This window comes from Apium graveolens, chromosome 8 (genome assembly GCF_009905375.1).
Source record: "Apium graveolens cultivar Ventura chromosome 8, ASM990537v1, whole genome shotgun sequence".
Taxonomy (NCBI): Eukaryota; Viridiplantae; Streptophyta; class Magnoliopsida; order Apiales; family Apiaceae; genus Apium; species Apium graveolens.
Genome location: NC_133654.1, coordinates 72,955,728 through 72,971,285, shown reverse-complemented (window position 1 = coordinate 72,971,285; position 15,558 = coordinate 72,955,728). Strand labels below are relative to the sequence as shown.

General features: G+C 38.0%; 1 non-coding gene across 1 annotated transcript; it reads left to right on the top strand.

Moving 5' to 3' along the window:
- Positions 1-12,678: 12,678 nt before the first annotated feature.
- Positions 12,679-12,785, top strand: LOC141682307 (small nucleolar RNA R71). The gene has a single exon (XR_012559708.1). It is a non-coding gene; the product is annotated as a small nucleolar RNA R71 (small nucleolar RNA).
- The last annotated feature ends 2,773 nt before the right edge of the window (positions 12,786-15,558 follow it).

Below are 15,558 nucleotides of genomic sequence, written 5' to 3'. Positions count from 1 at the left end.
TATGTGTCTGACTTGAATATGGGAATTCAACAATCAAGGGTTTATGAAGAATAAGGCTTATAGCTCAAGATCAATAAGAATCAGGGTTCAAGGTTAAATAGTTTAAAGCGTTTGCAATATAAAACATGAGTTATTTTTAATAATAGCGACATGGTATGCGATAGTTCGAAAATATTTGCAATATATCTTGAAGAAGGTTCATAAGTACTTGCCTTATCACCGACGATCTACAGTTTACCGGTACTCATCTAATAGTTTTACTCATCAACCACTTTTTTCTCTTTCTATGCCTTGCTTCTATTTATCAATCACTTGTCTTCTCTTTCTACGCTTCAATTCTATTTATGGATCACTGATTTCCTTTTCTATGCCTTGCTGACTCTGCTAGGCATCTCAAGTATCTATAAATTATTTATACTCATGTTATTTTAATCGTCACATAGACGTCATAAGCTTTTATCTACCCTTCTTTTTACCCAAATCCGATTTACGGATTGAAAATTATGACTGGAACAGTCAAACAATAATCACATAGGCATATAACACATTAATCAGATAGCACGTAGTACATAGCACTCAAGATATTCGATCAAAATAATTTTTCAAAGAAGATTCAGGGTCAAAATGATTTTTCAGGTATTCCATACGAATTTTTGAACATTTTTCGGAATAAAAATTGGACTCCGAATCATTTTATAATTAAATAATAGGGTTCAAACACCCGAATTTGGCTTTAAAATAAGTTTATAATAATTATCGAGCTTTGGAAATAATTTAAAATAATATTTTAAAGCTCAAAACTATTTTTCAGAATTTTTAAATTAATTTTAAATAATTAAATCTAATTATTAAATCAATTAAAATTATTTAATAATTAATTAATTTAATTAATCAATTATTATTTAAATTAATTGACTAATTAAATAATTAATTATCAACTAAAATTAATTAATTAAGATTTATTTTAGAATAAAAATAATTTTCAGAATTGAAAATATTGATTTTTGGATTTAAAAAAATGAATTTTAAATAATTTTAGAAAAAGAAAATCAAGTAACAGATTTTTAGAATTAACTTACGGGTGAAACAGATCGATGCCGGGTCAGAAATTAGACCCATCGGGTCTGAAATCGGGTCACCATGAACCCGAAGAACAAGCTGGAAATTCGCAGAATCCGGCGAGTCTTCTGGATTCCGGCGAACCCCGATTGACCCCCATAACGACCTGAATCTCTTCTGTTCATGATACCAATCGATTCCAGGTTTACCCAGCAGACTGATGAGCCCAGTAACAGTGGGAATAGACTTCGTGAAGGCCCTGGCCGGCGACAACCGCCATTAAAGCTGGCCGAGCTCAAGCTTTTTCCGGCGACTTAATTCTGTCACCCAATACCACAAGAAAACACATGGATCGACTTATTTTAAAACGATCTATAAGCTGGTATCAGTCTTTTTAGCCCAGAATTGATAGAAGTAAAAATCCCAAATTTCGATTGAAATTATTCAAGAACACCAAGAACATTCAAACCCGAAAATCACACCAACTTTTCTACCTGTTACTGAACTCAGTTTTTGACATATAATATACCAAATTGACCAGAAAAATATTATCTACATGATGGAATCATCAAATCATATCAACAACATCAAGAACAAATTTTCATAATTTAATCTTTAATAAATTCGAATTAAAATAAATAAATAATAAAATCACCTTGATTTCTGCACTAAAATGGTTGATTGATTCAGAAAGTACTTTTCGAGAGCTTCGTTTTGATATATCGCACGCTTGAATCGGAGTTCGATAACGCTTTTGTTCGTGCATTTGATTCTCAAGAATGCGATATTAATTCGACATTTTTTCTGTATTTTATGGGGTTTTACTGACTGATTATGATTATACGAATAAAATGAAATGATAAAAGGGCTATATATATTTTTGGAATATTTGTTCGTTTCAGATCGTTAAATTAGTTACTTAGCCGCTAAGTAAGTGCAAAAACGATCCCATTTGATACCCGTATTGGATAATTATCCAAACCGGGCTTCTTATAAAACACTATATATGAAAGTAACATAATAATATCCCGTCTTTCGAGAATACGGGTTTTGTTGATTCACCGAAATGATTATCGTATCGAAAATCTTGCGCCGGGCCGCGCACGGGTCAAACCGTAATCCGGATCGAAAAAGTCAAAACACGGAAAATGTCCGGAATTACCAGATTAGGTTAGGAAGGAGTTTTCGGAAGAGTTTCGGGTTGTAAAAACGTAAAAATGGTTGAAGTCGGACGATTCCCAGCTTTATAAAATAATTTTGTAATTATTCAGAAAATAATAAATAAATTCATAAATCAATATAAAATCATATGACAGCCCAAAAATTACCAGAAAAATATCGTAATTATCTATATTTTATTCTGGTCATAATAAAATTTACATACTTATACTGTATCACATATAAGCATTCACATATCTACACCAATCATCAGATAATTCACCAAAATTCACATAATAATCATCTAAAAATTTACTTATTGATAAAAATAATTACACGCGATATCCCGGATATTACAAAAAATAAGCGGGTACAATTTTATTTTCCCGGACTTTCCAAAATAAGCAACCAAGTCAACAATACACAAAACTTTTCACTATACACAGACTAAGTAAAAAAAACGAGCTACACTAGGAGGCAATTGGAAGATTGCAATGTGACGGAGGAGATTCAGCGGTGACATCAGATATTCAAACTTGAGGAATACTCAAGCTTGAAAATTCAAGGTCGAGGAACAATCAAGGTTGAAGATTCCAGCTTGAGGAACACTAAAGCTCGGACAATTTTCAAGCTCGAAGGTAAAAAACTGAACTTAATATCGATTTTCTTCCCCCATTCAATTTTATTTATTGGTAAATCAAAATGTTTGTTTCAATTATGGGTTGTTTGTTGATTAGGACTTTCAATTGAGATTTTGTTTGTGTAGCTTTTTGAAATTAGGGCTTCGATTTGTGATGTTGTCGAAGTCAAATTGGGCATTTAAAATTAGGGGTTCGAATGTGATTTTGTCCAAGATTTAAATTGGAAAATTTTAAATTAGAGCTTTAACTGTGTCTGTATTTCTCTTAAAATAGGGCTCTATTTGTATGAATGTGTGTGTAAGCTTCATTGTGATTGTTTTTTGTAAATATTCATGCTTTATTCGTGTTTATTGCGTAAACTCGACTATTAATTTAGCTTAATTTAAGTAATAATATATTTGTTAATGTGCTCTGTTTAACCGTATTCTACTTGTGTTTGTAAGAATTTGTTGAGTATAAGTAGAATATAATTTGACGTCATATATTTATGTAGATTCTTTGTTTGCTTCCTTGTGTAGAAAATAGGTTGGGAAATTTGCATCAATGAATTGGCTTTTACTGCCAAAGCATATTGAGGCTTTTAGTATTGGGGCTACAAATTTTCTTGAGATTGCATTTGATAATTTTGTGATAGGAAATGAACTACGATGCCTGTACAAAGATTATAGTAATTGTTACTAGTACTAGCAAGTAAATGTATATGATCATCTCATGCTTAATGGTCCATGTACATAATTTTCTAATTGGATATATGAAGTGTCGACCGATAAGTTTAGAAAAATTAATAATGACAGTGATGAATTATGACATGGGTATAGGCCCGAGGTGATGATTTCGATAAATGATTCGCAATGCAGGTAAAATTAGAAATAGAATGAATAAAGTCACGAAAGATTTTTAAAAGGTTGTTGAGGAAGGGAAACAACCTCTACTTCAGGGGTTTGAAAAATTCACTCGTTTAACATGGGTTTTTAAAATTACTAAGCTAGTTGGGTTTTGATGTTGTTATTTCCCTAAACACCAAATCTCCCACTTGAAAATTTTGTTTCTCAACCCCAACATCATAATATTGAGCAACCTTTTTTGTTCCATTTCATTTGTTGTTCGCTATGCCCATAACACATTGAGCAACTCGTCCACCCAAAGACCTTTTGCATCATCAAGCATTTTTGTCTCTACTTGAAAATAGTCTTGTTAATGTTCATTATTAGACAAATTTTATTGTTACTAACTCAATGATTTGTGAAAGAGCTTTCACCTTGTCCCATTTGATCATATAGTCGACTGACACAATACAAAAAATAGCCGGCCCCTTCCCCTTAGGTAATTTTCTTGCAATATCAATCCCCAACATAGCAAACATGATCGGGTAGAGCATCGGAGTCAATACAGTTGAAGGATTTCGTTAAATATCGGCGTGAATCTAACATTTACGATATTTTTGTATGTAATTGTTAGTCGCTAAACACGCGCTAATAATACATGCAAGTATACGAGTTCGCAAGTAGTATATAATCTTTTCTAGTTCGTTCCCACAGAGACTGTATTGGTTAACTAATAAAGTCATGCACCTAAACAACAATGTATGATTATTATTCAATGCTAAGACGATAACTGATTGAGATTGTTATTAACTAAGAATTAAACTAATAATTATAACTACGAGAATAATATTGATTAAATTAATAAATATGACAAACATGAGATTCTAACTTCATTAAATACTTCATTCAATAGCCTTTTCATTCTTAACCTTAGCATGCAATGGTGATGATACTAATCAGATAACACGAAACTGATAAATGCCAACTTTCGTTGCACGAATACCATACTACAAGACATCCACAAAAGAGATAGAAGCTGAATAGACACCAATTATATTGAGATCCTATATGTCTATAGAATTTGACAACATAACGGTTTAAGCATAAGTTATCTATCTTGATTACACAGGACAAGTAATATGGGTAAAATTACCTACTAATCATGTATACATTACATGAACCTATGCTAGCATGGCAAGTTCTAAATCCTTAAATTCACTTTCACTTCATTAAGAATTAACACACTATCTTATAAGTTCGCGACGCTCATAAGACGAATAAGTACAACCAATACTAGGTTATCAATCAATCACCACACACTAAGGTATTGAAAAAATTAACTAAAGAAATCCATAAATAAATCCTCTAGAACCCCACGATAACGATTAGCCCATAATCGGACTCATCATCAACGTGGGTTCCGATGAAAATATGGTAAAATGAACGTACTCTTTATAACGAATAATTAAAATCAAGTACAAAACAAGAGTATAGGTTCAACAAAACAAGAAACGAGCATCCAAGATTATAACTCAAAACAAAGATTCACAAGAATAAACTAGATCGTCTTCGCCTTGTTGAATTGTGCTAAAGGTCTTTTGCCGTCTTCTCCTTGCGCTCTCTCTTGATATCCCCTTAAAAAATACTTAGAGTTGTTTATATAGCAGCCAAAGAAAGATAGAAGTCCTCCCAATGAGTGAGGTCCACAAAAGACTTATACAATAGTACTCATGTAGCGAGCGTGAGGTTAGCGGATCCCAGACTATACAAGCCTTAGGTCACTAGGCACAAAGTCCCCTAAGAACTTAATAACTCAAGTACTAAAGAGCCCACTCGTGATCAATTATACATAAAACTTATTCCTTTTTTTTCTTTTTTTTTCCTGAACAATTTCCGAATGAGTGCGTTTCGCTCCATCTCATTCAACCCTAGACTACTCATATAAATATGAGCCAACTACTAGCCATTTGACACCTAGCCATACAACTAGCAATGAAATCCAATTTTCTCCAATTTTTTAAACCTCGACAATCAAACAAACCATGACTATGATCTAGCACTCTAGCAACCTATAAGACTTAGTGAAATACAAGTGTGTCTAGCATGCAAATCAACTTAATACGACTTAACATCTCTAAACACGACATCACTACACTAGCATCAATATCACCAATTAATCAGAAAAATCATCTAAGGGATCATGTTATAATGCAAATGCATGAAACTATATGAACAAAATATCATAAAACTACCAACAATGAAATAAATAATAATAAAAAAAAAACTACATGGAAAAATAAAAATGCAACTATATGAACTAAACTATCATGAACATGCAACTATATGAGACTCACACAAAAATATATTCCTTCAACTACTACCCCCAAACTTAAAATATTCACTGTCCTCAGTGAATGTAATAGTAAGGAATCAGGCATACCTACTGCGATTCAGAATCCTCACCCTCAACGGGTAAAGTGTCAGGTGTGTCCGGAGGTGGATACACGGAGTCCTCACCAAATACTGGCCACTGGATGTCAAATCCGGTGGCTCTAAAAGTTATCCCAAGTGCCTGGGTGAGATCGCGTGTAAACCGACTATGAATGTCGTGCATTGCATCCATCCTCCATGCTAGACGCCTGTACTATGCCGAACTCAAACCAGCTCCCATCTCTGCTCCTGCTACTGCTGCGATGGACCAGCTTCCTCTCTATACTGAGCTCTCTAAGCTGCTCGGCGGGCATGCTGAGAACCTCCCGCTGTAGCTGCCTCTATAGGCACACCACCTGGCAGATGAGCATAAGAATAACCAAGTCCCTTAGGATCGGGCTTGCCCCCATACCACTCAACCATGCTGTGCAGCGTAACACTATTAATAGGAGCACTGGGAAGCTGCATCTGCTCATGTGCTGGCCAATGAACACCAACTTCCACGCACAACTTCGTCACAACGGACGCATACGAAATAGCACCTGTAGTACCTCCCTTCAAGAATCTCAGAATCCCCTGGTAAATAACCATCCCCAAATCAATGTAATCACCCTGCAGAATCCCCCACAACAGACGAGCACGCTCCACAGTAATCTTATACACATGCAAAGAAGGCATGATGTTAGCACAAATAAACGAGTTCCAAGCACGTGCAAACCTGTTAATGCACGACGCATAGAATATGGAGTAATCAGTAGTGCCCCTCTTGAACTTCCAATGAGTCTTAGGCACACAGAGAGTTGCAACGATCATATCCAAATTGAAGTCCTCCGGAGTCTTATCATTCCATGTGTCCTGACCCACCTTCCTCACAGGTTGCTCAATCACCGTCCTGATAGCCTCTGCACTGTACTCAACAGTCATCCCCCTAACTACCGTGAATCCATTCATCTCCGCCTTTGCGTTAGCATAAAACTCCCGCACAACACTCATGGGCACAGCAGCGGGAGCCTTACAAAAAGAAACCCAACCCATCTCAAGGATCATCTCCAAAAGCTTACCATCGTTCCCTGATGGCAAAAATCCTCGCTCCTTAGCAATAGGCTTCGAGAGAAGCCTCGTGTACTCCTCTTCAGCCCCGGGAGTAGAAAATCTGGGCCTCACACCACCCGCAGATGAAGAATCGGCGGTGCTGCTGCTTACTTGTATTCTTTGTCTCTTGGGTGTCATCGGGATTGAATGAGAGAAAATAAAAGTGTAAGTGTTTAGAGAGAATTTGTGTTTGAGAGTTTGTGATGTGGTGGAGAAGTTGTGTATAAGTGTATGTATTTATAGGTGGAGAGGTGAGAATTTGATAAGGAATAGAAGTGGGAATTAATTATGGGAATCGTGGGAATAATGAAATTGATTAGGAGAGGGAATTATGGGATGTGGAAGAGTAAAAATCAGGTTAGAATTGATTTTGGAGTGAAAGTCCTGATTTTACCTTATAAAACTGCTGTGTTATTTTATTTTTTTTTCGAATAGGACCTGGCGTGGCCGCGCTAGGACAGCGCGGGCGCGCTTGCTCTCTAGAAACCGTCACGGGCGCGCGCTTGATCAGCGCGGGCACGCTTGGTTACTGGAAAAATGGCGCAGCCGCGCGCTTGATCAGCGCAGTCGCGCCTGATCAGCGCGGGCGTGCTCAGCTTCTGTAGTTGGCCCTGAATTTTTTTCTTATTCTGATTTTTTTATATTTTTTCTCCTTTCTTCTTGCTTCTTTTACTTCCTAATGTACAACAAACTTGGGTTGTCTCCCAAGAAGCGCTTCTTTTACATCGTTAGCTCGACGTATAATCTCGAGATCAAATGGACAATAAAACGGCACTAACCAACTTGCGGTTTGCCGTGTCACCATAATAATGCTTCAACCTTTGACCATTTACCTTGAATGCTTGGCCCGGATCATTCTCAAAAATTTCCACCGCTCCATATGGAAACACAGTTTTGATTGTGAAGGGCCCTGACCATCTTGACTTCAACTTTCTAGGGAAAAGACGGAGACGAGAGTTGAATAAAAGAACTTGCTGCCCCGGCATGAATGATTTGAGCACTAGACCCCTATCGTGCCACCTCTTGACCTTTTCCTTGTACATTTTGTTATTCTCATAAGCTTGAAGTCAAAACTCGTCGAGTTCATTCAATTGAAGCATCCTCTTCTTTCTAGCTGCATCCAAGTCCAGATTTAATTTCTTTAAAGCCCAATATGCTTTATGCTCGAGCTCCACAGGCAAATGACACCCCTTACCATAAACCAACTGAAATGACGACATTCCCAAAGGAGTATTATATGCTGTTCTATAAGCCCAAACAGCTTCATCAAGCTTCAAAGACCAATCTTTCCTTGATGGACACACAACCTTCTCTAAAATGCGCTTGATCTCTCTGTTAGAAACCTCAGCTTGACCATTCGTCTGAGGATGATAAGCCGTAGCAATGCGATGATTCACATTATATCTTCTCATCATAGCAGTGAACTTGCGATTGCAAAAATGCGATCCCTCATCACTGATTATGACTCTTGGAGTTCCAAACCTTGTGAATATTTGCTTGTGTAGAAAATTAAGCACCACTTTTGCATCGTTCGTTGGCAACGCCTTAACTTCAACCCAATTTGACACGTAATCAACTGCCAACAAGATATATTGATTGTTACAAAATGAGACGAATAGCCCCATAAAGTCAATTCCCCAAACATCAAAGACCTCAACCTCGAGAAGCACATTAAGAGGCATCTCATCCCTCTTAGACATATTTCCCACACGTTGACATCGATCGCATTTCAAAATGAACTGGTAAGCATCTTTAAACAAGGTCGACCAAAAGAAACCTGCCTGAAGAACATGAGCTGTTGTCTTTTTTCCATCATACTGTCCTCCATAAGCCTTTAAGTGGCAATCTCGTAAGATCCCCCCCGTTTCGCTGTAAGGAATACATCTCCTGATGATTTGGTCAGCTCCTTGTCGAAAAAGAAATGGCTCATCCCACATATACCACTTCGCTTCATGTAGAAACTTCTTCCTTTAAGCATAGGATAAGTCGGGAGGCATTACATTACTCACAAGGTAGTTCACAATGTCTGCAAACCACGGTTCTTCTTCTTGCACTCCAAACAACTGCTCGTCGGGAAAAGACTCATTTATCAATGTCTTATCTAATGAAGTAGCATTAGATTATCTAAACGCGAGAGATGATCAGCGACTTGATTTTCAGTCCCTTTTCTGTCCTTGATCTCAAGTTCAAATTCCTGGAGCAAAAGAACCCATCTAATCAATCTAGGCTTCGAGTCCTTCTTTGAGACTAGATATCGAATTACGGCATGATCAGTGAAAACTGTCAACTTAGTCCCAAGTAAATAAGATCGAAATTTCTCAAAACCATAGACGATAGCCAAAAGCTCTTTCTCCGTAGTCGTATAATTCTGTTGGGCACCATTAAGAGTCTTACTAGCATAGTCGACCACATGAAATATGTTGTTCTTCCTCTGCCTAAGAACTGCTCTCACTGCATAGTCACTTGCATCGCACATCATCTCAAAAGGCTGGTTCCAATCAGGTGCAGTTATGACAGGTACCGTGATTAAACTCTTCTTCAATGTTTCAAAAGCTGCAAGGCACTCGTCATAAAACTTGAAAGGGACATCTTTTTCTAGAAAACTGCATAGCGGCTTCAAAATCTTAGAAAAGTCCTTGATGAAATGCCTGTAGAAACCCGCATGACCGAGAAAACTGCGAATTCCCTTAACAGAAATCGGTGGACGAAGATTCTTAATGATCCCCACCTTAGCTTTGTCTACCTCAAGACCCTTACAAGAAACCTTGTGCCCGAGAATAATGCCATGTCGCACCATAAAGTGACATTTCTCCCAATTGAGAACCAAATTGGTCTCAACACACCTCTTGAGAACTTGTCCAAGATTCTACAAGCATTCATCAAAAGAATCGCCACATACAGAGAAATCGTCCATAAACACCTCCACATTCTGGCCTCTCATATCAGAAAAGATGGCCATCACGTATCTCTGAAATGTGGCTGGTGCACCACACATACCAAAAGAAACTCGTCTGAAGGCGAACGTACCAAATGGACAAGTAAAGGTAGTTTTCTCCTGATCTTCTGGAGCGATACAAATCTGATTGTAACCTGAATAGCCATCCAGAAGACAGTAGTAATCATGCCCAGCCAACCTGTCAAGCATCTGATCAATGAAAGGCAAGGGGAAGTGATCCTTCCTAGTGGCTTTGTTCAGCTTCCTATAATCCATGCAAACTCTCCACCCAGTGACTGTTCTTTTAGGAATAAGCTCATTCTTCTCATTGGCTACCACAGTAATACCACCTTTCTTTGGTACACATTGTACCAGGCTTACCCATAAACTGTCAGAAATAAGGCAGATGATCCCTGCATCTAGCCACTTAAGAATTTCCTTCTTTACTACTTTTTTCATGATTGGATTGAGGCGTCTTTGCTGCTCGACCGTAGGCTTGCTACCTTCCTCTAGCAGAATTTTATGCATACAATAAGAAGGGCTGATTCCCTTGATATCTGCTATAGTCCATCCAATTGCCGACTTGAACTCTCTCAGAATTCTCAAAAGGTTTTCCTCATCACTACCTAAAAGGTCAGATGTAATAATAACAGGCAGAGTGGATGCATCACCTAAAAATGCATACCTCAAATGCTCAGGTAAAGGCTTAAGCTCAAGAGTGGACGCTTCCTCGATAGATGGCTTGAGGCGTTTATGAGCCTTGCTTAATTCCTCCATTCCAAGAGATTCAAAAGGTATATCAATTTTCCTTTTCCAGGGAGAAGCATTCAAGTATTGCAATTGTTCTTGACCTTCGTCATCTTCACTGTCTGAATTTCCCAATAAGGCTTTCTCTAAGGCATCAGACCTTAGCAATTGATCAAGTTCTGAAGTAACCACAGAATCGACCAACTCCACTTTTAAACATTCCTCATTATCAGTAGGAAATTTCATAGCATTGAACACATTAAAAGTCACATCCTGATCCAGTACTCACATCGTGAGCTTACCCTTCTGCACATCTATCAAAGTTCATCCAGTTGCCAAGAAGGGTCTTCCCAAGATTATGGGAATCTTCTTATCTTCCTCGAAATTCAGAATAAGGAAATTAGCAGGGAAGATGAGTTTATCAACCTTGACCAAGACATCTTCCACAATACCTCACGGATACGTAATAGAACGGTCAGCCAACTGTAAGGTCATATAAGTTGGTTTTAGATCAGGCAAGTCTAACTGCTTGAAGATTGACAAGGGCATCAGATTGATGCTAGCTCCCAAGTCACATAAGCATCTATCAAAAGACACTTTTCCAATAGTGCACGGAATAGTGAAGCTTCCAGGATCTTTAAGCTTCAGAGGTAACTTCTGTGGCAGCACATCACTGTATTCCTCTGTGAGACCGATAATCTCTAAATCATCTAGCTTCACTTTCCGAGAGAGAATACCTTTCCTAAACTTTGCATAACTAGGCATCTGCTCGAGAGCCTCGGTGAAAGGTATGTTGATATGAAGTTTCTTGAACACCTCCAGAAACTTCTCAAATTGCTTGTCCAGCTTTTTCTTCTGCAGCCGCTTCAGAAAAGGCGGTGGAGGATAAATCTGTTTCTCCCCTGTATTACCCTCAGGAGGAGTGTGCCTAACAGTAGTCTTCCTTGCTTCCATTTCTACTTCCTGTTGCTCTACTTCTTTCCAAGCTTCGTCAGTCAACTCGTGAGTTTGTTCGGAATTCGCAACCGTCCCAGACCTTAACGTGATTGCCTTTACTTGCTCCTTAGCTTCCCTCTTTCCTAGCACCTCGGTGTCACTAGGTAATGTACCAGGCTGGTGATTAAGCAAAGCATTGGCAATTTGCCCAATTTGATTTTCCCAGGTCATGATAGAAACAACTTGGCTCTTATAGATAAGCTTCAACTCCTCTAGTTCAGATTTTTCATTGGCTTGTTGCAGATGGAGTTGTTGTCTTGGTGCATATTGCGGTTGCTGAAAACCTGAGGGGTTGTACTGCTTAGCTGGATATTGCTGATAAGGCTATTGAACCGCATTCTGAGCGTTGCTCCAGCTGAAATTAGGATGATTGCGGTTGTTAGGATGATAGGTGGCTGGCACTGGTTGCTGCGAACGCTGAAAATTGCTCACAAACTGAGCTGATTCACTAGAAATAGCACACTGATTAGTCTCATGGGCTCCAGCACAAAGTTCACAGACACTGGTGATTTGATTAACTCCATAATTAGCCAAAGAGTCCACCTTCATTGTCAAAGCCTTAAGTTAGGCAGCGATAGCAGTTGCCGCATCCAACTCTAGAATTCCTGCAACTTTTCCCTGAGTCAACCTCTGGGAAGGATTCTGGTACTCATTAGTAGCCATCAGTTCAATAAGTTCATAAGCTTCATTGTAGCTCTTTGCCCAAAAGGCTCCTCCTGATGCTGCATCCATCATAGGTCTAGAAGTAGCACCCAATCCATTGTAGAAGCAATTAATACTCATCATCCAATTAGGCATGCCATGGTGCGGGCACTTCCTTAGCATCTCCTTATATCGATCCCAAGCCTCACACAGAGATTCTCCAGTTTGTTGAACAAACTGAGTAAGGGCATTCTTGATTGCAGCAGTCTTCGCCATAGGGAAAAATTTAGTGAGAAACTTTTGTGCCAGATCTTCCCATTTAGTGATAGACCCTGGTGGTAGAGAATGTACCTAGCTCTTAGCTTTGTTCCTTAGAGAGAATGGGAAGAGTCACAACTTGATAGCATCTTCAGTCACATCATTAAACTTGAAGGTGTCGCAGATCTTGATGAAATCCCTGATGTGCATGTTGGGGTCTTCCGTAGGAGAACCCCCAAACTGAACTGAGTTTTGTATCATCTGAATCATGCTTGCCTTGATCTCAAAAGTGTTAGCCTTGATGGCTGGTCTGACGATGCTCGACTGAATGTCATTAATCTTGGGCTGAGAATAGTCCATCAAAGCCTTCGAATTTTCTGCTTGATCTCCCATCGCTACTAAAACTGGTTCTTCGACTTTCTCTTCTTCTTCTACTTTCTTTTCTTCCTCGAAAACTTCCCTTCGAATTACCAGAAGTTCTTTCTTGGCCTTATCCATTGTTCTCTTACAAGTACACGAACGCGTATGCATACACCCTCGCTAGAGCACTTGAAATAAGATAAGGAATCAGATAAGTAACAATGTCTGAGTCAATGAACTTTAACGACCACTGATGGAAAGCACATAAACTATCAATTAATACTGCAGTCCCCGGTAGCGGTCCCAAAAACTTGTTAGTCGCTAAACACGCGCTAATAATACACGCAAGTATACGAGTTCGCAAGTAGTATAGAATCTTTTCTTGTTCGTTCCCACATAGACTGTATTGGTTAACTAATTTAAGTCATGCACCTAAAAAACAATGTATGGTTATTATTCAATGCTAAGACGATAACTGATTGAGATTGTTATTAACTAAAAATTAAACTAATAATTATAACTATGAGAATAAGATTGATTAAATTAATAAAAATGACAAACATGGGATTCTAACTTCATTAAATACTTCATTCAATAGCCTTTTCATTCTTAACCTTAGCATGCAATGGTGATGATACTAATCAGATAACACGAAACTGATAAACGCCAACTTTCGTTGCACGAATACCATACTACAAGACATCCACAAAAAAGATAGAAGCTGAATAGACATCAATTATATTGAGACCCTATATGTCTATAGAATTTGACAACATTACGGTTTAAGCATAAGTTATCTATCTTGATTACACAGGGCAAGTAAGATGGGTAAAATTACCTACGAATCATGTATACATTACATGAACCTATGCTAGCATGGCAAGTTCTAAATCCTTTAATTCACTTTCACTTCATTAAGAATTAACACATTATCTTATAAGTTCGCGATGCTCATAAGACGAATAAGTACAACCAATACTAGGTTATCAATCAATCACCAAACACTAAGTTATTGAACAAATTAACTAAAGAAATCCATACATAAATCCGCTAGAACCCCACGATAACGATTAGCCCATAATCGGACTCATCATCAACGTGGATTCCGATGAAAACATGGTAAAATGAACGTAGTCTTTATAACGAATAATTAAAATCAAGTACAAAACAAGAGTATAGGTTCAACAAAATAAGAAACGAGAATCCAAGATTACAACTCAAAACAAAGATTCACAAAAATAAACTAGATCGTCTTCGCCTTGTTGAATTGTGCTAAAGGTCTCTTGCCGTCTTCTCCTTGCGCTCTATTTGATATCCCCTTAAAAAACTTAGAGTTATTTATATAGCAGCCAAAGCAAGATAGAAGTCCTCCCAATTGTAAATTAATTAGAATCAGGATTTTAAAGTCTCGACCTAGCGCGGCCGCGCGCTTCATCAGCGCGGGCGCGCTGGCTTTCTGACAAATGGGTACGACCGCGTGCTAGACCAGCGCGGACGTGTCGTGCTTCTGAAAAAACTTCCGAATTTCTTTAATTCCTGATGCAATCGAGTTGGCTTCCGGAGCTTTATTCTTTAGACACCATCCTAACACCATATTAGCATCAAAACAAAGCTAATCCATCTGATTCATCAGTATATGCCTGAAATGCAAAAACACTATAAAACACATCAAAAACATAAATAACTTGAGTACAAAACATCAATTCAAGCCTTTATAGAGCATTATAGAGTGTTATAAATGCCACTCAACAGTAATCAAATGCATCTGGGAAAATGATAGGTCAGTAATACCCCTATAGTAAAATCTTCAAGGTCAATGCTTGACTTACCAAATGATCGACACAAACACCTTCATGCACTTCTTACATAATTAGTTTAACTTCTTCAAAGGTTACACACTGTAATAATGGATGACTGGTGTGTCTTCTATATTACTGAGTCCTCATACAAACAACCATTTCCTCCCTACATCTCAATTTCCTTGCCTCCATCTGATCCAGTGGAAGAATATATTTTTGTAAATACACCTTAATGGGGTCCAAATGTTGAAATCGGTTTTTATCTTCTGACCTCTTCAACAAATCGGGTCTCCACTTAAAGAACTTGACGAATTGGGTAAGTTGCTCAAAAATTTTTAGACTGCGTCCGAGGGCTCGTTCTCCAGAATTCTCAAAATGTTTTTCAATTCAAGTTGCATATGTATTTCTATTATCCGGAGAATTAAATCTATGTAGTTCTATTGGTGAAAATTAGTTTCTCTGCTTGGAAGTCTATTATTGTGAAGGTTACGATTATTCAGGAGTAAGTTATCCGGTGTGATTGGCTTTCTTTACTAATAAAACTATGCATCAACATAAGACTATTTCCATCACTAGGACTCTTTAATTAATAACGGGATGACTAACCAAGTGAGATC